Genomic DNA, 24,453 nt, shown 5'->3' with positions numbered 1-24,453 from the left:
CCTGCTCCCACATGGACTCATCCACAGGTCACAGTCCCTTCGACTCGAGTTCACACTGGAGTTCCAGCCTGTCCAGTACAGCAGCACAGAAACAGCAGCGATGCCCTGGCCATCTGCCAGCCCAGGCACAGGGCTGCTGTTATCAAAATGTTCCCAGGCACAGCAGAGTAAGATGATCAGCAGTACAGCAAGCAGCAAAAGCAAAAAGCAGCCACTAACGAGCACTAGACTCTAACATACAGTAAGGCAAGCAAGCCCCATGGCAAGCACAGAAGCCTGCCGATTAATACCTAAACAGCACTAACAGCTATAAATTCAATCTAGCACATTCTAATTAAATCTGTCATTATCTCGAACCCTTCGTGCCCCACGTTGGGTGCCAAAAAGGACTGTTGTGGTTTAACCCCAGACTCATCTGCTCTATCTCTTAGTTCCTTTATTGATATTTCCTGGGAGACCTCAAATGCTGGAGTCACCCTATGATTCCTGACGCCTTTCCATAGCTGTAACAGCTAGGCAAACACCGTAAGCTCCCGCTGAAGTCCTCTTAGCATCATCTGTTAGCGAGACCAAACTCACTTCATCAGCACACACCAGGACAGCCCACACTCCTTACCCACTTCCTACCTGAAGTCATTTTGTTGCGTATGTACGCAGTAACCACCAAGACTAGCAGGTATGTCAGCACCTCTCGGGAGCTAGGGCTCTGATCAACAGCTAACGTGTTTCCAAAATCCCTGTATCTCCCTTTCCTGAAATCTTTCTGCTGAAGTCTGAAAATGCTCTGTTTCTGTCCTGTTAATGGACATAAAGCTTCTTGAAATCATACTGTATGTATTAATCATGCGTCAAAAAGCATTAGCCAGTGTTGTTAGTGATCTTTAAATGCCTTTACAGGTGGGCAGCATACAGAAAAAAGCACAAGAACTGGACCAAAACCCACTGGCATCAGATATATATAAGATCAAAAAACACAGGTGCACAAATACAGTAGCATCTCACATCCCTTTCTATGACCATCTTGGAAAAGCTATGTGCACGGAAGAACAGACACATCCCATCCCATCCCATCCCATCCCATCCCATCCCATGATGTTGTCTCAGAGTACCCAAAAGCAAATGCTTAGAAGGAGGAGAAAGAGCAGAAGGAGAACAAATACTCTGCAACATCTTTTCCACATATTCCTTCAGTTTCCATTTCCTACAGCTCAGCAGTCTCCAAAGCCAGGGGTTACAACTTTCCATTTCACATGAAATTTCAATTTCTTGGATGAGTTTGTCTGGTTGTTTTTGAACCCATGTAAAATTTCTGACATCCAGTTAGACCAGAGGGGCAAAGCACTCTACAGCTGACCTGGGTATTGTGTAAAAATCCACTTTCTCTTACTTGTTTTCAATCTTTCACATTTTCAGTCTTCCAGCATCACTCGACTGTTGTAGTTCTTGGTCTGAAAGACAGCAAGCAACTCTCCTGTTCACTGCCTCCACTCCATTCACAAGTTTATCTACCATATCTACCACTCTGCTGTTTCTCTCCCAGGCTATCAAATGCAAAAAGGTTATTATTAAGGAAATGTATTTATTTTAAAATGTTGTTATTATTAAGGAAATTTGCCTAACTCAAAATGAAACAGACTGGTTTATGGACTAGATCTTTGGAACAAGTCAGAGGATGTTCAACAGAGCAGATCCTCAGGTGGAACACAGCAGACGAGTTTTAACCTCAAGGAAAGATCCCTTTAAGGCCTCTCTCCACAAGCCTTACTCAAATATTAGTAAGTCTGTTCACCCCATAAAGAGAGAGAAGCTGCTACCATCTCTCCTTGAGGAAAAAAACCATGTATTTCTAACAGATCCTTTACTGTTCTGTTACTTTTTGTTTCCCCACAAGGAAAAAGAACATCTTTGCATACTAAAGAAATGACTAAGTGCACTTGGCAAATTAAACACAGCTACAAGCTAACACGTATGTTTTTAGCAATTTACTGACAGATGACAAAACACGAGAGACTTCAGCCAACATCACAACAAACCTGGTTCCTGTTACCAAACCACATGTTAAGTTGATGTAATTGTTGCTACTCAAGAAAAACTTATGTGGCTGCAACAGCTGGGCACACCTACTGCAAACCAGGCTGCAGGGAGGTGTGTGCCCTAACTTCAAACATCTGCAGCCTGTTAACGGCTGCCTCGTTTTGTTCCCGAACCGTAAAATCCCCCCATAATTAACTTTTAAGGCACACAGCAACTTCTTACCGGAGCTCCCCAGCAGCACCGGCACTCCTAAAGAACTCTGCAAGGGGAAGAGACCAAAGCAAAGTCCAGGAGGTGGGTCTGCAGCTTTCCTTGAAATGATGTTGCTGATTTGACAAGCTGTAACTTTGGCGGTGAAAACTGACTTGGGAGGAATTGACTCGAAGGGGGTGATTTACAGTGGGGGCTCACAGACGAGAGTCTGCAAGCAGCTTGGTGGAGAGGGGAAGGAATATTTCCAGCTGTTAATTGGAGCTTTTCTGTATCATGGTGCAGTTTCTTCTGCCTCCCTGTCTAACAGGAAACTTCCACTCTCTTTTGCGGTGATACTGCTTGCCAATGTACACAAGTTCTAGCCCTTTGGGCCTGACATTTATGTTATGCGGTAGTTTGGAGGTAAAGGTTAACCCTCACTCCACCGTAATAATATTATTATTTTAAACTCTCATATGAGTCGAAGAGAAGCTGTTAAACTCTAGATTGCCCCAAATTAGAAGTCAGTAGACTCTATTTACCTGGGTTGGTTTTGGTTTGTTTTTTTTTTTAAATTTAATTTAAAAAAAAATATTTATTTTTATCTGGACTCCTGCCTTTACGGTGCATTAAGTCCTTGGCAAACGTGGATACTCCCATCTCTTAGAGAATTTAAATACTCAATGTATAAGCAATCAGGCTTGAGAATTTCCATGGCTGACTCTCCCTGGGCTTTCTAAACACTTCCTTGCTTTAACAGGGCTCCAAATCCTCTGGCTGGCAGGACAGAATAGTTCGGGACATACCAAGGGATTTGCTGAGAGATTTTTCTTTTCAGGCATCCACCAGAGCAGCTTCCAGCAAAAGTTATTGTAAAACAGTTGTATTGGGTCTGGCTGGGATGGAGTTAACTTTCCCCATAGCACCCTTCATAGTGCTGTGCTTTGTAGCTAGAAAGGTGTTGATAACACACCAGTGTTTTGGCTACTGCTGAGCTGTCTCTCCAATCCCTCCCCCAAAGGCCAGTTGGCTGGGGGTAGGCAAGAGGTTGGGAGGGGACATAGCCAGAACAGCTGACCCAAACTGACCAAAGAGATATTCCATACCATATGACCTCAAGATCAGCAATAAAAGCTAAGAGAAAGGAGGAGGAGGAGGAGGAGGGGGCATTTGTTATTACAGCGTTTGTCTTCTGGAGCAACCGCTATGCATACTGAAGCCCTACTTCCCAAGAAGTGGCTGGACAGCACCTGCTGATGGGAAGTAGAGAAAAAATCTTTTTGTTTTCCTTTGCTTCTGCATGCAGCCTTTGCTTTTTCTTTATAGAGTGGCTTGGTGAGCACTTGGCAGCCAGCCAAAGTCAACCCACCACAGCAGTTCAGATTAGTTGGGGATGCAGAAGAGCCAGGTTCACTTCTCTCTTGTGCTGCTGTCTTCTTGCATCACCCTGCAGAAGTCACTTGCCTCTTTTCCTGGCTGGAGAGCAGAGACACAGACTTTCCTTACCTCAATATATCTCTGGGACATGTACATGCAGGAAATAATGTTTTATAGTCTACTGTAATTATGGGGATCACCGATGTATTGGAGACAACTAGAAAAGAGCATTCAGCCTTTTCTAAAGAACATATAAAGGGTTGGGACTGAGTGGCAGACAGACAAGCAAAACAACTCACTGTCAGCACAGCAGGTTCTGTAAGAAAATGCAAATCTATGTATCCCATGCAATAAAGAGTCCTCATATTTAGCACTGGGATAACAAAATCATTGTGAGACAGGACAAAGTCATGTGTGATATCCATAACTGCTAAATCTTTGCTGAACCTGTGTTTGCCATGTATCTGGTGGGAAGCTGTCTTTCCTCTTCCAGAAGCACAAAACAGGCTGTGGTAAACTGTAGATTTTTGTCGTTGTTCCTTGGGGCATCATGTTGTTTTAAGTCTTCAGGGTCTTAAAATTGGCAGGCTTATCATTTAATTAGGCTTGGGTCTAAAAGTAACAGTGCATTTTTCCACATCTTGAACCTCGCAATTAGAAGTCCATAAAGCAGCACATAAGTAATTGTAGTTACTTAGCTCTTTGGTTGTCCATCATTTAGAGGAAATAGAAGTATTACATCAGGCAGGCCAAAACAAGGGGGTGAGTTGCATGGAACGAGGCTGGTAGTGGGTGCCGTGATCTGTTACAGGGGCATAGGCTAAGGCTCCAGTGCAGGGAAAGTGGGTGGAAAACCAGACAAACTTGATAGAATCAACTGATCTAGATTTAATGCCAATAAAAAGTACTCCTACAGAAGCTCCACGATCCCTATCAATAGATAAATTTGGGATGAAAATAACCATCTAGCAGCAGTAAATACTAGCACATGAACAAATTAACTTTCCCAGCTAGCAGCATTGAATAATAAAGTAGAGTTAAAAGTTTAACTCAGCCAGTTTACTAAAAAAAAAAAAATCACTTAGCAAAGCACATCACTACTTTTCTCCTTCCCCAGCTTCCCAGGAACATCATCTCCTCTACCTTCCCCAGAGACCCACCAAGTGCCTTGATTTGTATAGAGTAGAGGGAAAACCAGAAGGAACTAACTGTGTCTTTCTGCAAAGCTGGTAATGCAAACAACTCAACCAAGTTTGCATTGCTGTGGGAGCAGGTGTGTATTAAGCAAACAGAGATCTTTTATCAGGGAGAGAAGAGAGGAGAACTTTTCCCAAAGTGTTTTTGCCTGGAGGAGAGGGAATTGTTCCCATGTTCCTGCTATTATCCTTCGGCTGGGGCTGCACGGCTAGAAGGCGCGTCCCCTGGGTGGTGCATAGGGGATCCCTCTCTGGAGGGTGCACCGGATAAAATTGAAGAAGGTGCCACGAACCAACGCAGCCTAAGGGAAGGCCACCCTGACAGAAAAACCACTGGCCCTCCAAGTCATGGGGGTTGGGCAGGAGGCCAACTACTTCCTCCCGGAAAAAAAAAAAAAAAAAGTTGCAGAAACGACGAGCATCAGAAATGGCGGGGATGGAGAAAATCGGTAACGAAGTGAGGAGGAGGAGATGGAGCTGGATCGGTCGCGTCCAGAGGGGGAAACCGACGGAAGACTGCGCTGTGGCCCTTGACTCCAGAGCACGCAGCAGCAGACCGATCGAAGTGGAAGAACGATGTTCGCGCCTTGTGTGCCTCCTGGCACTGAGAGAATTCAGATTCAGATCCTGCTATTATATGGTAATGGTGTTGGTTGTGCTGAAATACACTGTAATCTGGTTTCTAAGGAAAGGTGTAGACACTGGTTTTGCCTCGGATGCCTTTGAGGGATGGGGGAGTAGCAAGTCAGAGAAAGCACCTGTTTTGCTGCTCTGTTTGATTTTTTTTTTTAATGCTACCTACATAAAAGCACTTACCCTCATTGATCCCTCTCTCCATTCTCCTCTTTCATCATTTTCCAACCTCTGTTCTGCTGCTCCTACTTTTCTCAGCACCTGTTCCTTTCTTTTTTTTTTTTTAACCTAAGTGATGAACAAGGAGCCTGGTTCATGCTGTGTGTCTGCAGAAGGGCTTCTGCATGGGAGAGGGAACAACACAGTGGGGTTGCCCCATGACAGTATTCATAGTGAGTACTATGTATTTCAGATCCACTGAGGAGGGAGTACTGCTTACTTACAGCCTGAATTTTCCAAGAATCCTTGTTCTGGTAGCAGCCAACATGTCTTGCCGCTCCATGCTCTAGGTTCATTCCCAAGCTGATGTGACAACAGATGAAGAGATGGTTCCCACCAGCTGGCCGTCTGTCATGACACCTGTCGTGGTTTAACCCCAGCCAGCAACTAAGCACCACGCAGCCGCTCGCTCACTCCCCACCAGTGGGATGGGGGAGAGAATCAGAAGGGTAAAAGGGAGGAAACTCCTGGGTTGAGATAAGAACAGTTTAATAATTGAAGTAAAATAAATTAGAACAGTTAAATAGGCAAAGCAAAAACCGTGCACGCAAACAAAACAAAACAAGGAATTCATTCACTACTTCCCATCGGCAGGCAGGTGTTCAGCCATCTCCAGGAAAGCAGGGCTCCATCACGCGTAACGGTTACTTGGGAAGACAAACGCCATCACGCCCAATGTCCCCCTCCTTCCTCCTTCTTCCCCCAGCTTATATACTGAGCATGACGTCATATGGTATGGAATAGCCCTTTGGCCAGTCTGGGCCAGCCCTCCCCCTGGCTGTGCCCCCTCCCAGCTTCTTGTGCCCCCGGCAGAGCAGGGGAAGCTGAAAAGTCCTTGACCAGTGTGAGCGCCACTTAGCACCTATTTAGAGAGAGCTTAGCACTACTTAGCAAGAACCAAAGCATCAGTGTATCATCGACATTGTTCTCATCCTAAACCCAAAACACAGCCCCATACCGGCTACCAAGACGAAAATTAACTCTATCCCAGCTGAAACCAGGACAACACCAAAAATAGTTTGTGGCATCTGTAGCCAACTGTAGAGTCACAGACCTCTCTGATGGGTAATGCTAAAGTAGAAAAATAGTAGTATAAATTAGATAGGGGTACACGTTAAAGGGAGATGATGGCTTTTGTTTTTCTGTTTCTCCATGTAGCTGGTGGTTGAGCTTGGGCTTTTGCTTACCTACTGAACAGGTCCTTCAGGTAGGACTGGCAGAGGGTGGAGCAGGAGGGCCAGTGGATATTGGCTGATACATATCTTGTGTTCCTCAGGAAAGTTGCAATGCATTGGTTGTTGCAGGCAGACATGTTACAAGCTTCCTCAGGTAGCCCCTGCCTGCATGTCCTGCTGCTGACCTCGTCGTTTTCAGCACTGTGCCTGGAGCTCCTTCTCCTCTCCATGGGGCCAGCCTGCTCTGAGCAGAGATCCCTGCAGCCTCCCTGGACAAAAAACAACCTCTGAAGCAGGATTTTCATCCTTTTGCCTGCAGGGAGGCTTCTGGTGCATCTCCGCCTCACCAGGATCTGGGCTTCCTGTGATGGATCTGGGTGGTTCATGACAGCTCCTCCCTGTGGGCAGCATCCAGGGAGCTTGTGGGCTCTGTAGATCCACCTGGCAGCTTCTGCCTTTAATCACTGAAGCGCTTGTGTTTAGTGAAGCACAAGCTATAATAGAAAAGAGACGATGAGGAAAGGGAAGGACGAGCTGGGGAATTGCAAAATTCCTTGTAGTCTCAAACAAAGTGGTTGATGAGCTGTTAATAAATCGGTGCAATCTGAATAAAGACAAACTGGGAACACCTCCGCAGTGCATAGGAAAGTTTGGAAGAAGACCACAGATTTTGATGAGGCCAATGATGCGTTTGCCCTTTTTGGACTGGTTAAAGCAAACTCCTAATTGGGTACTTTTTAGTTACAAATGGTCTCTATCAAAAGTAGCTTGTCTGAACCTTCACTGTTTTTCATGGTTGTGTTTGCCTCGCAGGAGTTTTTGCTAGATGGGGAGAAGGAGAAAAGAGTTGATGTTAAAATGTAAATACCCACGGGTCTTTGATTTTTGAGCTAAAGGAAAATTACCTTGAATAATGCATCTATTACTTTAAAGGAACAGCTTTTTGGAAACTGCTTTATTCCCAAGAAGGCTGTTTCCAATAGCCATACATGAGTTGTTTGCCAAATAGGAAGAGAGGCTTCTGGAGGGGCTGGGGCTGCTTCTTCAGTGTTGGGGGGTGTCTGCTACCTTTTTTTGCAGCAAGAGAGGCAGTCAGTTTTCGTGTTTTCTGATTTGTACTGCTGATATAGGGATGCAAGAGGCAGTTGACTGTGCAGATTGCAGGTAAGAGTTACTGTGCAGATTGCAGGTAAGAGTTGCTGTGCAGAATGAGAGGAAGGTGAGAGTTGGTAATTTGTTCCTGCTCAGGGTGAAGGGAGCTGCAAACTCCTCCTGTACAAGAATGACATTGGCACTGCTGAGTTGCACAGACTGGGAGTTGCTGTTACTCCGTGTACACGTGGTTTATGGAAACAGCGGAAATAATAGTGTAAGGAGCAACAGTAAAGCCCTGGGCTCTCTCAGAAACCAAGGCTCTCCATATGTAAATCATTAGGGTCTTAGTAAAGTGAAAACATGCCTTCAGAGAGGCAGCACGAGCCCAAAGCCTGCCAGTTTCTCTGTGCTGCTGAAGGGAACCTGTCCATTTCTCTGAGTTGCTCGAATCCATCCTTAACCCTTTATAGAAGGGTGGCCTCAAAGAGGGCCGAAGTCACTGTAACTCTGGTGGATATGAGCCATTGGAGGTCAGCCAGAGCAGGAGGACGCCAGCAGCCTCGGTTCTGATCCTCAGGTGCCAATTCCTGTCCTGTCCCCCTCTCGGCTCCTGAGAGCAGAGTCCCGGAGCCTGGGCTGCGCCGGGGTCAGCGCGGGAAGAAGGGGAGGAGGGTGCTGTGAGTGTTGCTTCCTTCCGATAAAGAGGCACCCGGTCACATACACACGTGACGTGCTGCAGTCTTTGCTCACGACAGATCCAGACTAGCCACACCCCAAAGACGTGCTTAGGGAAGTCCACAGAGTAAGTATCTGGTGGTGTGTAGAAATGTGGAATCATCTGAGCTAGAATTAGAATTGTTTTAATACTTTTTTTCCCCTCCCAAAAGAATCCTAAAAGCAGGCTTTAATTTACCTTACATGTGTGTGGTTACACAACACAAATGTCTCTCCCTTGTATTTGCTGCATGTCTGTTTTCTTTGAACATCCCTTGTTCTTGCATTACAGATGCAAAGGATAAATAAAAACACCCATTTATCTTTTCTGAATCATTCAGTACTTTACATCCTATCCAGTAAGTGCCCTGACCAGGTTAGACACTGTGTATATGTGTATATAGACCAGCTGCATGATATGTGTTAGTTGCAAGATGTGATCAGTCTCCATTAATTCCCTTGGGAGTCGTCTTGCACGCAGAAGAGAAAGTGCAAACATTTTACGAAACAAGGCAAGATGACAATGCCGTGCTCCCTTCCTAGTATAAAATTCTTGTACAAAAGAGGGAACGTTGGTCCTGCATATAGTATGGTAGCACCTGAGAAAAAAATACTCATGAGCAAGTTAACTGTAGATAACATCTGGTCAGTGCTACCCCAGGTAGGTGCTTCAGATAGCTCTAGGTGCCTGTTCCCGTCTGCCGCGTGCCATTCATTCCCTCCTCCTCCAGAGAGGACCATGTGTACAGTACGCTGCTATGTTTGAGTGGGGCTTTGAGTGCTGCATGTGCTAAGAAATAAGAGTTTTGCACTTGAATCAAAACCTGATGAGATTTGTGGTGGCTCTTCTGTCGCAAGCAATTTCATTCCCTGGTCTTGCACTGTTCCTCAAGAAATCCTCAAGAAATTTGGGTCCCCCAGGGATCGATATTGGGCCCAACGCTATTCAATATCTTCATAAGCGATCTGGATAACGGGATCACGTGTAGCCTGATGAAGTTCGCAGATGACACCAAATTGATTGGGGAAGTAGACACTCTGGAAGGGAGAGCCACCCTGCAGGAGGATCTGGATAGGCTGGAAGAGCCGGTGTCATGGTTTAACCCCAGCTAGCAACTAAGTACCACGCAGCCGCTCGCTCACTCCCCCACTGGTGGGATGGGGGAGAGAATCAGAAGGGCAAAAGGGGAAAACTCGTGGGTTGAGATAAGAACAGTTTAATAACTAAAGTAAAATAAAAACAGAACAGTAGTAATAGTAATAATAACAATAATAATAAAAACAAGTAATAAGAGTACAATAGTAATACAAAGCAAGCGATACATTGTGCAATTGCTCACCACCCGCCGACCAATGCCCAGCACGTCCCCCAAGCAGCGATCGTTGCCCCTCCCCCGGCCAACTCCCCCCGCTCATATACTGAGCATGATGTCATGTGGTATGGAATAGCCCCTTGGCCAATCTGGGTCATCTGTCCTGGCTGTGCCCCCTCCCATCTTCTTGTGCACCCAGCAGAGCATGGGAAGCTGAAAAGTCCTTGACCAGTGTGAGTGCCACTTAGCAACTACTTAGCACTACTGAGCAAGAACCAAAACATCAGTGTATCATCGACATTGTTCTCATCCTAAACCCAAAACACAGCCCCATACCGGCTACCAAGAAGAAAATTAACTCTGTCCCAGCTGAAACCAGGACACTATCCACCCCTTATTCCATACCATCTACGTCATGCCCAGGTCCCACATTATCCAACACATCCTCATTAACCACCACCCCCTTCCTTTCCTTTGATACAATACACGGGTATCATTCCCTTAGTCTATATGCTCTCCCTCTAGAACGTTTGTTGAGTTCATTTAGTTTATGACTTTGGGATTCATCTCTCATAATGGTCTTTCTGGGCAGGAGAGGTGGTGTGTGGTGTTGGATTGTTGCATGCTGAAGCCAGTTCTGGTTCCATCACTGCTGCACTTGGCTCTGTTTCCTCAAAGTTCATTCTTCATTAATTTGGGTGATTCTTACTGTATACTGTTCATATGGCATATAGTAATCACAGAAGTGATGACATACGGTATTATATAGCAATTAACATCATGCAATTCAGTTCATCGGCTATTTTCACCCAAAATCAAATGCCCTTGAGGTACACATCGGACTTCCCCATCCTCCTGCATCACCCACCAAGTGCACCCAGGTCCTTGAGCAAAAGCAATCCCACGAATGGGTTTGCCTCTGCCCGAGGCAGGAATACCCCAGACTGTCTACCCCAGCATATTTTTTAGGTGCACTACAGGGACTTTATCCCCCTCTACAGTACGTAAAAGTTCTGACTGGGCAGGGCCAGCTCGATTGGCAGATCCCCTACCACTGACTAACCAGGTGGCCTTTGCTAAACGTGTATCCCAATGTCTGAATGTCCCACCACCCATTGCTCTCAGCGTAGTCTTTAACAGCCCATTGTATCGTTCGATTTTCCCGGAGGCTGGTGCGTGATACGGGATGTGATATACCCGCTCAGTGCCATGCCCTTTGGCCCAGGTGTCTATGAGGCTGTTTTGGAAATGAGTCCCATTATCTGACTCAATTCTTTCTGGGGTGCCATGTCGCCATAGGACTTGCTTTTCAAGGCCCAGGATAGTGTTCCGGGCGGTGGCATGGGGCACGGGATACGTTTCCAGCCATCCGGTGGTTGCTTCCACCATTGTAAGCACATGGCGCTTGCTTTTGGCGGGTTTGTGGGAGTCTGATATAATCAATCTGCCAGGCCTCCCCATATTGATATTTCAACCATCGTCCTCCATACCAGAGAGGCTTGAACTGCTTGGCTTGCTTGATTGTGGCGCATGTGTCACATTCATGGATAACCTGTGCAATAGTGTCCATGGTCAAGTCCACCCCTCGATCACGAGCCCATCTATATGTTGCATCTCTTCCTCGATGGCCTCAGGTGTCATGGGCCCACTGAGCTAGAAATAATTCACCCTTCTGTTGCCAGTCCAGGTCCAGCTGAGCCACTTGAATCTTAGCAGCCTGATCCACCTGCTGGTTGTTTTGATGTTCTTCAGTGGCCCGACTCTTGGGTACGTGAGCATCTCCGTGACGTACTTTTACAACCAGGTTCTCTGCCCGGGCAGCAATATCTGGCCACAATGCGGCAGCCCAGATGGGTTTGCCTCTGCGCAGCCAGTTGCTCTGCTTCCATTGCCGTAACCACCCCCACAGAGCATTTGCCACCATCCATGAATCAGTATAGAGCATTGGCCACTTTTCTCGTTCAGCAATATCCAAAGCCAGCTGGATGGCTTTCACCTCTGCAAACTGACTCGATTCACCTGCTCCTTCAGCAGTTTCTGCAACTTGTCGTACAGGATTCCATACAGCAGCCTTCCACCTCCGATGCTTCCCCACAAGACGACAGGACCCATCCGTGAACAGGGCATATTGCTTCTCATTTTCTGGCAGTTTATTATACAGTGGGGCCCCCTCAGCACGCGTCACCTCCCTCTCTGGCGATATTCCAAAATCTTTGCCTTCTGGCCAGTCCATGATCACTTCCAGGATTCCTGGGCGACTGGGGTTTCCTATTCGAGCCCGTTGTGTGATGAGTGCGACCCACTTACTCCATGTAGCATCAGTTGCATGATGTGTAGAGGGGATGCTCCCTTTGAAGATCCAGCCCAGCACCGGCAGTCGGGGTGCCAGGAGGAGCTGTGCTTCAGTACCAACCACTTCCGAAGCGGCTCGAACCCCTTCGTATGCTGCCAATATCTCTTTTTTCAGTTGGAGTATAGCCAGCCTCAGATCCTCTGTATCCCTGACTCCAAAACCCTAGGGGTCGACCTCGAGTCTTCCCTGGTGCTTTCTGCCAGAGGCTCCAGGTGGAGCCATTCTCCCTGGCTGCGGTGTAGGGCACATTTTTTACATCTTGTCCTGCCCGGACTGGCCCAAGGGCGACTGCATGAACTGTCTCCTGTTTAATTTGTTCAAAGGCTTGTCGTTGCTCAGGGCCCCATTTGAAATCGTTCTTCTTCCGGGTCACTTGATAGAGAGGGCTTACGATGAGACTGTAATTTGGAATATGCATTCTCCAAAAACCCACAACGCCCAAGAAAGCTTGTGTTTCCTTTTTGCTGGTTGGTGGAGACATGGCTGTGATTTTGTTGATTACATCCATTGGGATCTGACGACGTCCATCTTGCCATTTTATTCCTAAAAACGGGATCTCCTGTGCAGGTCCCTTGACCTTACTTTGTTTTATGGCAAAGCCGGCCAAAGGGGAAAACTCGTGGGTTGAGATAAGAACAGTTTAATAACTAAAGTAAAATAAAAACAGAACAGTAGTAATAGTAATAATAACAATAATAATAAAAACAAGTAATAAGAGTACAATAGTAATACAAAGCAAGCGATACACTGTGCAATTGCTCACCACCCGCCGACCAATGCCCAGCACGTCCCCCAAGCAGCGATCGTTGCCCCTCCCCCGGCCAACTCCCCCCTCTCATATACTGAGCATGATGTCATGTGGTATGGAATAGCCCCTTGGCCAGTCTGGGTCATCTGTCCTGGCTGTGCCCCCTCCCATCTTCTTTTGCACCCGGCAGAGCATGGGAAGCTGAAAAGTCCTTGACCAGTGTGAGTGCCACTTAGCAACTACTTAGCACTACTTAGCAAGAACCAAAACATCAGTGTATCATCATCGACATTGTTCTCATCCTAAACCCAAAACACAGCCCCATACCGGCTACCAAGAAGAAAATTGACTCTATCCCAGCTGAAACCAGGACAGTGGGCTAACAAGAACCTTATGAAGTTTAACAAGGATAAGTGTAAGGTCTTGCACCTGGGAAAACATAATCCAGGAGTGCAGCTCAGACTGGGATCCACCTGGCTGGAGAGCAGCTCCGTGGAAAGGGACCTGGGGGTCCTGGTGGACAGGAAGCTCAACATGAGTGAACAGTGTGCTGCTGCGGCCAAGAAGGCCAATAGGATGCTGGGTTGCATCAACAAGGGCATCACCAGCGGAGATAAAGAAGTCATTATCCCTCTCTACTCGGCGCTTGTCAGGCCACACCTGGAATACTGTGTACAGTTCTGGTCCCCGTTATACAAAATAGATGTGGCCAGGCTGGAGGGGGTCCAGAGAAGGGCCACCAAGATGATCAAGGGTCTGGGAAGCCTGCCGTATGAGGATAGGCTGAGAGCGCTGGGTTTGTTCAGCCTTGAGAAAAGGAGGCTTAGAGGTGATCTCATCACCATGTACCAGTACTTAAAGGGGAGCTACAAAGAAGATGGAGACTCCCTTTTTACAAGGAGTCACACGGTGAGGACAAGGGGTAACGGGTACAAGTTACTCCCAGGGAGATTCCGATTGGACACGAGAGGGAAATTTTTCACAATGAGAACAGTCAATCATTGGCATAATCTCCCCAGGGAGGTGGTTGACTCCGCTACGCTGAACACGTTTAAGGCTCAGCTGGACATGGTGCTGGGCCATCTCGTCTAGATTGTGCTAGAAAGGTTGGACCAGATGATCCTCGAGGTCCCTTCCAACCTGGTATTCTATGATTCTATGAAATTACGGTCTTTTGCAGAAACTAACTTATAGAATCATAGAATTGTTTAGTTTGGAAAAGACCTTTAAGATCATCGAGTTCAACCGTTAACCTAGCACTGCCAAGTCCACCACTAAACCATGCCCCTAAGCACCACATCTACCCGTCTTTTAAATACTTCCAGGGATGGGGACTCAAACACTTCCCTGGGCAGCCTGTTCCAGTGCCCGACTACCCTTTCGGTGAAGAAGTTTTTCCTAATATCCAGTCTAAACCTGCTCTGGTGCAACTTGAGGCCGTTTCCTCTCATTCTTTCGCTAGTGACTTGGGAGAAGAGACCGACACCCACCTCCCTACAACCTCCTTTCACATAGTTGTAGAGAGCGATAAGGTCTCCCCTCAGCCTCCTCTTCTCCAGGCTAAACAACCCCAGCTCCCTCAGCCGCTCCTCATAAGACTTGTGCTCTAGACCCTTCACCAGCTTCGTTGCCCTTCTTTGGACGCGCTCCAGCACCTCGATGTCCTTCTTGTAGCGAGGGGCCCAAAACTGAACACAGTATTCGAGGCGCAGCCTCACCAGTGCCGAGTACAGGGGGACGATGACTTCCCTAGTCCTGCTGGCCACACTATTTCTGATGCAAGCCAGGATGCTATTGGCCTTGGTTACCTGAGCACGCTGCTGGCTCATATTCAGCCGGCTGTCAACCAACACCCCCAGGTCCTTGTCCGCCACGCAGCTCTCCAGCCACTCTTCCCCAAGCCTGTAGCGTTGCATGGGGTTGTTGCGACCCAAGTGCAGGACCCGGCACTTAGCCTTGTTGAACCTCATACAATTGGCCTCGGCCCATCGATCCAGCCTGTCCAGATCCCTCTGTAGAGCCTTCCTACCCTCCAGCAGATCAACACTCCCGCCCACCTTGGTGTTGTCTGCAAACTTACTGAGGGTGCACTCGATCCCTTCATCCAGATCATTGATAAAGATATTAAACTTCATCCTGGTTAGAGGCAAACGTTTTATGCCTAAAGAGCAAAGCTGTTGCCCTTGTACTGACATACCGAGCCTAGCCGTGGAGTGCCTTGGAGGTAAGGACAGAGAGTATGAATTTAATGTGATAAAGATGGAGCAGGAGGGACAGCAGGATGTTGGTAGTGGTGAACTGCACTGCTGGAAAGATGTTAGAGTGCTTAAGAGTGGTTAGGGTCATACATGGCCTGATTCTGTCTGGACCACTGTGGTGATAGTGATATAGTGCGTGTTGTAAAAAAAGCCCCAAAAAACCCAAACATATGGGGCTGTGTATATAATTGCTGGCTCCTGATGCTCTCATCTGACCAGATGCTGGCCAGGATCAGGGGGAGAGCCTCCATAAACAAGGGATTTGATGGAGGAGCCGAGATTTCTCACCAGTGTTCCTTAATTCCTTCCTCCATGGGGAATTCAAACCACATGACCACAGTCTTCTGGATTTCTATGACCTCTTTATATGGCACAGTAGTATCTTGTGGTTGGCAGTGCTGAAAACCATAGGAATATTCCGGGAGCTGAGTGCAGATCCTTTGCTCATCAGCTGCAAAGAGGGAGTCCTCTATGCTGTCCAGGTGATTTCTTGCATGTCTTGGTCTAACTCTGGACCGCACAGGGCTCCAGTGGTCTAGATTGGTAGTTTCAGGCAGGAAAGCATGTCGTGATGGCTTTTTTGTTGGTTTGCCTGGAAACAGAATGTTTGACGCTGGGTGGTAGCTGGGTAGGGCTACCATAGATAGAGGGGTTTTGGAGCAGTGGAGGATACACTACTTCCCCCTCCCCCCCCCTTCTTTTTTTTTTTCCCAGGTTCTCTTTTGCCTTTCTGAAGGAGGTGGAGAAGAAGGGAAGATTCATTCCCTGAATGAGGTGATCCCTGTTCAGTCAGGAGTGATACAGGTTGTCCTCAGTAGCCAGGGAGACCACCAGGCAGAGGCACAGAGTGGGATGCACAGAGAGATTGCGCCACACAGGTCTGCTTCCTCCAAAGAAAAAATGGGAGCAGGTTAGCCGCGTTCCCCTCTGTAGGGTTTCTGTCACATGGCTTGAAACCTGGCTTTGGTTAGGAGCGGCTTTTGAGAGCGAATTTTCTCCAGGCACATAGATACAGGAAGAAAGTAGGTAAAGGGGAGACCTGGATTAGACATTGAGCTGGGGCTAGTTTGGAGAAGTGAAGGCAAGCACATGCTGGCTAAGGGGGAAGGTGGGATTTTGGCTTTGTGATAATGGAGCAATGGGGAGAGAGATCTGTTTTTTTTCTCTTTCTTTGTTAGCATACGTAGAGGCTGTTCAAAAACCTACAGAGAGCTGCCGAGCTCTGGCTTCTACAAAATAGGTATGTGTTGGCTCACCTCGCTCCCTTCCCCAATCTGTACCTGGCATACCTGGGTGAACAGGGAGGTGGCATTTCCTTCTCCTTTCTGTTGCCCCCAGAAGAGAAATAACAAGGAGAAAGAGGCACAGGGAAAGGCAGGGAGAACAGACTAATGAAGCAGCTCCATCTTGAACAGGTTGTGAAAGGGTTAAAAACCACAAGAGCAAGAAAGATGTTGTAAATACCTTAGTCACTTAATTAGCTCAGAAGACACCCTGGTGTGATTTAAGGGTGTTGTGAATGCCTTACAGTTTGATGTGATTTAGGGAGTAGCTAGAAGAATAGTTATAAGATTTGGCTTTGGAACTCGGTTATTTGATTTTGGGATTGTGTTTGGCATGTTACAAGGACAAGTAGTTGCTCTGTGTTTGCTTTTAGGATTTTCATTCATTGTGTTGGTATGTGAGCGTTTTTGTTGTCAAAAGTGCCTATACTGTCCTGCGCGTGTGTGAATGAGACATACTTTGTATTGGAATTTGAGTGTTTTGTCGTCAAAAGTGTGTATGCTGTCCTGTGTGTGTGTGAATGAGACGTACTCTTAGTACGAAGCGAGTGCGGAGTCCTGATCCGCGGTTTCGTTGTCCCGCGAGGGAAACGGCCGGAGACGGACGAAGCGGAAGAAAAAGGTTGTATGGATGTGAAACAGTAATTCTGTAACCCTCCAAGTGGTAAAGTGTGGACCGTGGAACTAACTGTTAAGATACCGCGGGAATACAGGGGAGAACTGGGACCAATAAAATGGGAGGGTCACAGCAAAGTAAAGAGATATCAAAGAAAAGCCCCTTAGGTTGTATTTTATATCACTGGAAGGACATAGGGGGTCCTCCTGGAGGAAACGTGAATAAGAAAACTTTAATCAAGTATTGTAATCAGTGGTGGCCATTGTATAAATTAGAAGATGAAGAGAAGTGGCCTGTGAATGGGACTCTGAAGTATAATACCTTGTTGCAACTCCTGTTATTTTTAAGGAGGGAGGGAAAATGGGACGAAGCTATGTATGCGGATATGTTTTTCACCCTCCGAAATCACCCTGAGTGGCAGAAAGATTGTGGTTTTAATTTTGCCCCCCAAGATCCCATGGTGTTGGCTTTGGAAAAGGAAAATCAGAAAGAGTCAGGGAAGTTGAAGCGGTGTTGTTCAGCATGTAGTCTTGGACAGAGGTGTTTGAAGGCGAGAGAGAAACCCAGAAAGGCGGAGGAAAGGATAGAGGACTATGTGGCACCCCTGGGTCCGGGACCAGCGTCAACTTCAACCTCTCCAATGGTCCCAGACAGTGAGGAGGAGGTTTCGGAAGGAGACGCGGGACCCTCTGTTTCCCCAATTACGACCAGGGCCTGCAGTAAAATGAGACCTATTATAGAGGCGCCTTTAAGGCAGGCAATGGGCCCTGGGGGACCCACGGTAATAAGAGTGCCTTTCCAGATGGATGATGTGGATAAGTGGAAGGATGCAGTTAAGGGGTACAGGGAGGACCCAAGCGGGGTTGCGAAAAGGTTTGAGTGGATTACTAAGAATTTGGACCCGGATTGGAAAGATGTGGATCTTATGCTAGATGATATGACTGAAACTGAGAAGCAGCTTGTATTAAAGGCAGCCCGAGCTCATGTAGAAACATAGATTGGGGGACGAGTTTTACAGGGCACAGTCGAAGATCATGTGCCCTCCAGGGACCCGGGTTGGGACCCTAATGATCCAGCTCAGTACCGTTTGTTTCAACAATACCGAACCTGGATCAAATTGGGAATAGAACATGCGATCCCAAAGGCAGTTAACTGGTCCGCTCTGTATGCTATCAAGCAGGGGCAGACTGAAACGCCCACGGAGTTTTTAGATCGCTTACGGGCTGCTGTGAGAAGATTTACTACTATGGAACCGGAGTCAGAAGCTGCCACACAGCAGTTGGTATCTCTGTTTCTGGGACAATCCGCTAATGATACCAGAAAGAAACTTCAGAAACTTAGGGAACCAGATATAAGGAATTTAGAAAAGTTGCCGGAGGAAGCGTGGAGAGTATATCGGAATGGGGAGGGGGAGGACAGAAGGAAACTGGGAAAGGAGATAGTGGCTGCGTTAGCTCAGCAAAATTTGGAAAGAATGCAAACAGGAGGAGCTGGGCAAGTAGGGCGAGGAATGAGTAACAGAGGCAGGGGTAGTTTGAGATATAATCAATGTGCTTATTGTAAAGGGTTCGGACACTGGAAAAAAGAATGCCCCCAGCAGACACGTAATTTGAAGACTGTGGCAGAATTGCAAGAGAATGATTGACGGGGACCAGGGGAATCCTCCCTAGCGGAACCCTTGGTAAAAGTTCAGCTAGGGAAAGAAGAGAAACCTGTAGAATTTTTAATAGACACAGGTGCCACATTCTCTGTATTGAATCAAACCTTGTTACCTACAAGTAAACCAAATGTTAATGTTGTGGGAGCAACTGGGCAGGTTGAAAAGGCTTTTTTCTTGAGACCATTAAAATTTAGAATTGGGAAGAGTGTGGGGATTCACAAATTTCTCTACCTGCCTGAGGCTCCTAGACCGTTACTGGGGAGGGACCTATTAGAACAACTAAATGCCGAAATAAAATTTAGAAATGGGGAAACTGAATTTAAAATACCAGATAGCATTAGGGAAACAATTACAAAAAGTAAATGAATTAGTGATGTCCAATAGATCATGGGGTTTAGACTCCCCGATACATCTGTTTAAAGCTGGAGATTGGGTTTATGTTAAAAATATTTCAGGTGATCCCCTCGAAGAAAAATGGAGCAGCCCTTTCCACGTTCTGCTCACGACCTACACTGCGGTCAAGCTAGAGAAGCACGCTGCCTGGATCCGCTATTCCAGGATTAAAAAGGCTCCCGCTCCATGGACAGTAGAACAGCAGACTCCCCTCAAACTGAAACTGAAAAGATTATGATTGGACTTTACATTTTATCTATGACAATCATAGTAACCATGGGCCAAATTTGGCCGGACTCACAATGGAATAAAAATCTCCGCTTTGTTATGACCCAGGAAATTGCTCAAACCTTACACAAGAATGATTGTTGGGTGTGTATTTATTTTCCCGAACACGGCAATAAGGGAGTGCCCTTAATAGGAATACCAATTCCTTTCAACACATCCTGGGGTTTTGAAGAATTATGGCATGATCTTACCTCATGGCTACCTAATTGGACATGGCTAAGGAATCTGTTTGTAGTAGGGATAATGGTGATCTGTGTATGCATCCTAGCCTGTGTTATGATACAATGCTGCTCTTGTATTTCCAATCTCTCTAAACGTTGATTGAGGCTTGAGCTCTAAAGAGCTGCAACCCTCAATAGGTAAGGGGGGAATGAAAGGGTTAAAAACCACAAGAGCAAGAAAGATGTTGTAAATACCTTAGTCACTTAATTAGCTCAGAAGACACCCTGGTGTGATTTAAGGGTGTTGTGAATGCCTTACAGTTTGATGTGGTTTAGGGAGTAGCTAGAAGAATAGTTATAAGATAAGGGGGGCTCCGGGATAATCTCGTTACAGACAACTCGGCCTTGGGAGAACAGATGCACGGAACCATGAAGATAGGAAGAAACAGAAGAATGGCAACAACAGTCTTGAAGGACAACATCTACGTGATCCTAGGACTGAGTTTGCGCAGAAGCAAGGGTCAATCAGCGAGCACAGTGAAGAAGACTACGAGCCTTCATCTGAAGACCCCCAAAGACCACCACGAGAGATGACTGCGCATGCGAATTGGATATTTACATATGCTAATAAGTTCCTGGATATCATGTTTATGTAAAGGAATTCCTGGAAATCCTATGAATATGTATGATTGTATAGTATATATTTTCTAAAATTCATCAACTCGTTGGAGCACTTATGGTGGAGAATCCCCAGTGCTGCCCAGTGCTGCAATAAAGAATACCTGCTTAATAGTAACTTTGTTGCTATTGAGTTTCATTTCAGGGACTCTCTGAATACTCCGTTTCTCCCTTGGGGAGATTCGGACTGTGAGGAGAAGCATCTGTGAATTTTTGTATCAATCAGTTGAGTTTTGACTGTGAAGCTATTGCTTGCAAGACCTGACATTGGTGGGAATGCTAAAGATGCCCAAGTTAGTCTTGCAGTAAGTGCTGCATGCACATGTCAGTACTTGATTTTACACGCGTATGTGGGATCTGCAGACATCTGAGCTGCTTCTGGTGGTCCCACCATTTTATTCCTGCCAGTAACTGCACCTGGAAACTGGGGAAGAGGGGCAGGGAAGCCCCAACATTTGGTTTGAAGGACTCATTTTGGTATTGCATGTGGAAGCATAGTTCCTGCTGAAGTTGGTACAGTTGAGGAGAATAAGTCACAGCGTTACATGCATTTGCCTTACGCTTGTTGCAGGAATTGAAGAAGGGTTGTGTTGAGTCATCCATCCACCCTGCTATAATGCTGGGACTGACTGGGGACTGTTTTGTCATGGCATCATCACCTGTTGCGTAGCTTCAGGAACCAGAGAGCACATGGTGCTTTGCCTGTGTCCCCTGTCCGGCATCTGACATGGGGGGAGGCAGGGAGTGAGTGATGTGGGGAGACCTAGAGACAAGCTGCCCACTGTCCAGGGAACCTCCTGTCATTGAGACTACGTACCATCCTCCCGAACCATCTATTTTATTTGCAAATGACTGTTTTGTAGCATTCTGTTCTGAGTTGAAGCCTCTCTGGCCTTGTAACGGCATTGCATAACATTTGCAGCAGGTTACATGAATGCTTCTGCTGATTGTGCACTTCCAAAGTTTCAAACCCCATAACAGGTCTGAACATAAGCTGGCAAAGTGGGAAGGCATTTCCTTCACTCTGAAGCATTCTGGAACAGCTTCTTCTCAAAAGAAAATTTTGGGAGCTGTTCAATTTAGAGAGAAAGTAGAGCTTAAACTAATGTCAACTCCGGTCTAATTTTAATTCAGGGATAGCAACAATGCTGCTTGCACTCAGCTGGTAAAGCAAAGCTATATGGAAAGAGAATCACTGTATTTAGCTTTTATCGTGGTAATACCTCAGTTGTTAAGTTGCTACACAAGAATGTTATTAAATACCCTGTTGCATAAAAAGGGGCCATGTCTGTGCTTTTGCAGTCACAGCCGAGGTTGTGTCACACAGCGGAGAACAGGATAGGTGCGCTATTGCTCACTGCTCCCCCTCCTGCCTTCAAAAGGTTACATTATATACTTATATCCAGTGGATGGAAGTGCTACGTCTTCACCTGTTTCTTTCTTCAAGGCAGGTTAGCAGTATTTTCCAGAAGAAATCTGGGCACAGAGAGGACTTTGGGCATGTCAGACCCTGCTGGGAGAGGGCGGGAAGGAAATTAATTTCCCCTTGGACATCTTTATGGGCCAGCCCCAGTGTTAGAGGCAACGAGGATGCTCTGACTGAATTCTAAAGCTTTCAGTTTAATGCTTAATTTTTTTAAAATAATAATACCTACTACTAAGTACACATTCTTTGCAGACTCACAAGAGATTCCCTTGCTACTCACGTTGAATTCCCTGGAGTTACTCGGGAAAATAAACTCTCCTTCCTACTCACTTAGAGGATAGTCATGTTTCTGCCAATGCAGGGGTTGCTGTACCTTAGTTTGTGACTCATAAGAAATTTAAAAAAGGTTTGGAAAATAAACAGTAGGAGTCTTGTTCCAACACTCTTATTTAGCTGAAAATTATCTGAAATTTGAGTTGGTTTATTGCCTTCAGTGATCTAATTCAGGGGAATGAAATCTTTGCCTGTTATTGTGGCAAAATCTGTCTTTGAATTAATATGATGATTAAGAAGAAACTGCAGATTTACAGTGCTCTGTAAGGTGGTGCTTATGCTGTAGCCAGACAGGTGTGCACATGCCTTTGTTAGAAGCTGGAATTGTCTCTGATGCATTGTTCCTGATTTAAAATACCATCATATCTCTGTTTTCTTACAGAATGAAGAGATGTAAGTGTCCCTGCAAATGTCCCGCAAGAAGGAAGATTCTGATCCTGTGTGTTATGGGGTGGCTGATTGTACTGCTGAAACTCCTCCATGTCGAAAGACACTTTTTTCCACCTAAGGGCATTTATTTGGTTGAGCACTTCTTGAGCACTTCTTCTTATGTTAGAAACAGGTATTCCTATCTTAGAAATGACTTCCAGTATGAAATTAATTGTTCATCTATGTACAAACAAGATCCCCGTGAAAATGGCAAGAGTTTAGAGATAAGAAGAAAAGAGAGAATTGATTTAGATGATGAAGATGTTGTAGCAATGATAAGTGATTGCCACGTGTATCATTCACTTAGGAAATGCTACCTAAAACCTGTTTCTCCAGAGGAAGAGAATTTTCCAATAGCCTATTCCTTGGTTGTTCACAAAGATGCAGTAATGGTAGAAAGGCTCATACATTCTCTATACAGTCATCAAAATATTTACTGCATCCATTATGACCAAAAAGCAGTAAAAAGTTTCAAATCTGAACAATCTAGCTAAATGTTTCCCTAGTATTTTCATTGCATCAAAATTGGAGACAGTGGACTATGCACATATTTCAAGGCTGCAAGCAGATTTCAATTGTTTGTCTGATTTGATGGACTCTTCAGTTCCCTGGAAGTATGCTATTAATTTGTGAGGCCAAGATTTCCCTTTGAGATCGAATTTCCAGTTGGTCACTGAACTGAAGAAACTTGGTGGAGGAAACATGCTGGAAACTGTAAAGCCAAGCAGTAGCAAAAGAGAACGATTTACTTATCACTATGAACTTATGAAAGTGCCTTATGAATACATGCAGATGCCTGTGAAAAACAACATTCCCAAGCATCTGCCACCTCATAATATTGAGGTATTTGTAGGCAGTGCCTATTTTGTTTTAAGTCAAGCATTTATTCGATATATTCTTGAAAGCTCTCTTGCAAAAGATTTTTTTGAATGGTCAAGGGATATGTACTCTCCAGATGAACATTTCTGGGTCACTCTGGTACATGTTCCTGGGGTCCCTGGGGAAATTTCAAGGTCGGCCCAGGATAGAACAGACCTACAAAGCAAAACTCGTTTGGTGAAATGGAATTATCTTGAAGACCATTTGTATCCTCCATGCACTGGTACCCACCTTCGCAGTGTCTGCATCTATGGGGCTGCAGAATTAAGATGGCTTATGAATTACGGGCACTGGTTCACCAATAAGTTTGACTCCAAAGTAGACCCTGTCCTGGTAAAATGCTTGGCAGAAAAACTGGCAGAACAACAGAAAGAGTGGGTTTATTTGTTCTCTGATGAATATTTTCTGCATATATATTCTATTTACAGAGGGATCTGGACAGGCTGGATCGATGGGCTGAGGCCAATTGTATGAGATTCAACAAGGCTAAGTGCCGGGTCCTGCACTTGGGTCGCAACAACCCCATGTAACGCTACAGGCTTGGGGAAGAGTGGCTGGAGAGCTGCCTGGCAGGAAAGGACCTGGGGGTGTTGGTTGACAGCCGCCTGAACATGAGCCAGCAGTGTGCCCAGGTGGCCAAGAGGGCCAATGGCATCCTGGCTTGCATCAGGAATAGTGTGGCCAGCAGGACTAGGGAAGTCATCGTCCCCCTGTACTCGGCACTGGTGAGGCTGCGCCTCGAATACTGTGTTCAGTTTTGGGCCCCTCGCTACAAGAAGGACATCGAGGTGCTGGAGCGCGTCCAAAGAAGGGCAACGAAGCTGGTGAAGGGTCTGGAGCACAAGTCTTATGAGGAGCGGCTGAGGGAGCTGGGGTTGTTTAGCCTGGAGAAGAGGAGGCTGAGGGGAGACCTTATCGCTCTCTACAACTATGTGAAAGGAGGTTGTAGGGAGGTGGGGGTCGGTCTCTTCTCCCAAGTCACTAGCGAAAGAATGAGAGG

The 24,453-nt window shown here is 46.2% G+C and overlaps 1 pseudogene across 1 annotated transcript; it reads left to right on the top strand.

Annotated features, from left to right (window-relative positions):
* The first annotated feature begins 20,671 nt into the window (after positions 1–20,671).
* LOC309601773 (beta-1,3-galactosyl-O-glycosyl-glycoprotein beta-1,6-N-acetylglucosaminyltransferase 4-like) lies at positions 20,672–23,927 on the top strand (annotated as a pseudogene). The gene is made up of 2 exons: positions 20,672–20,691; positions 22,528–23,927. The product of its transcript is annotated as a beta-1,3-galactosyl-O-glycosyl-glycoprotein beta-1,6-N-acetylglucosaminyltransferase 4-like (transcript).
* The last annotated feature ends 526 nt before the right edge of the window (positions 23,928–24,453 follow it).

This window comes from Platalea leucorodia (assembly GCF_965183815.1).
Source record: "Platalea leucorodia genome assembly, chromosome: W".
In the NCBI taxonomy this organism is placed as follows: domain Eukaryota; kingdom Metazoa; phylum Chordata; class Aves; order Pelecaniformes; family Threskiornithidae; genus Platalea; species Platalea leucorodia.
This window is presented reverse-complemented; position numbering and strand designations above follow the sequence as displayed.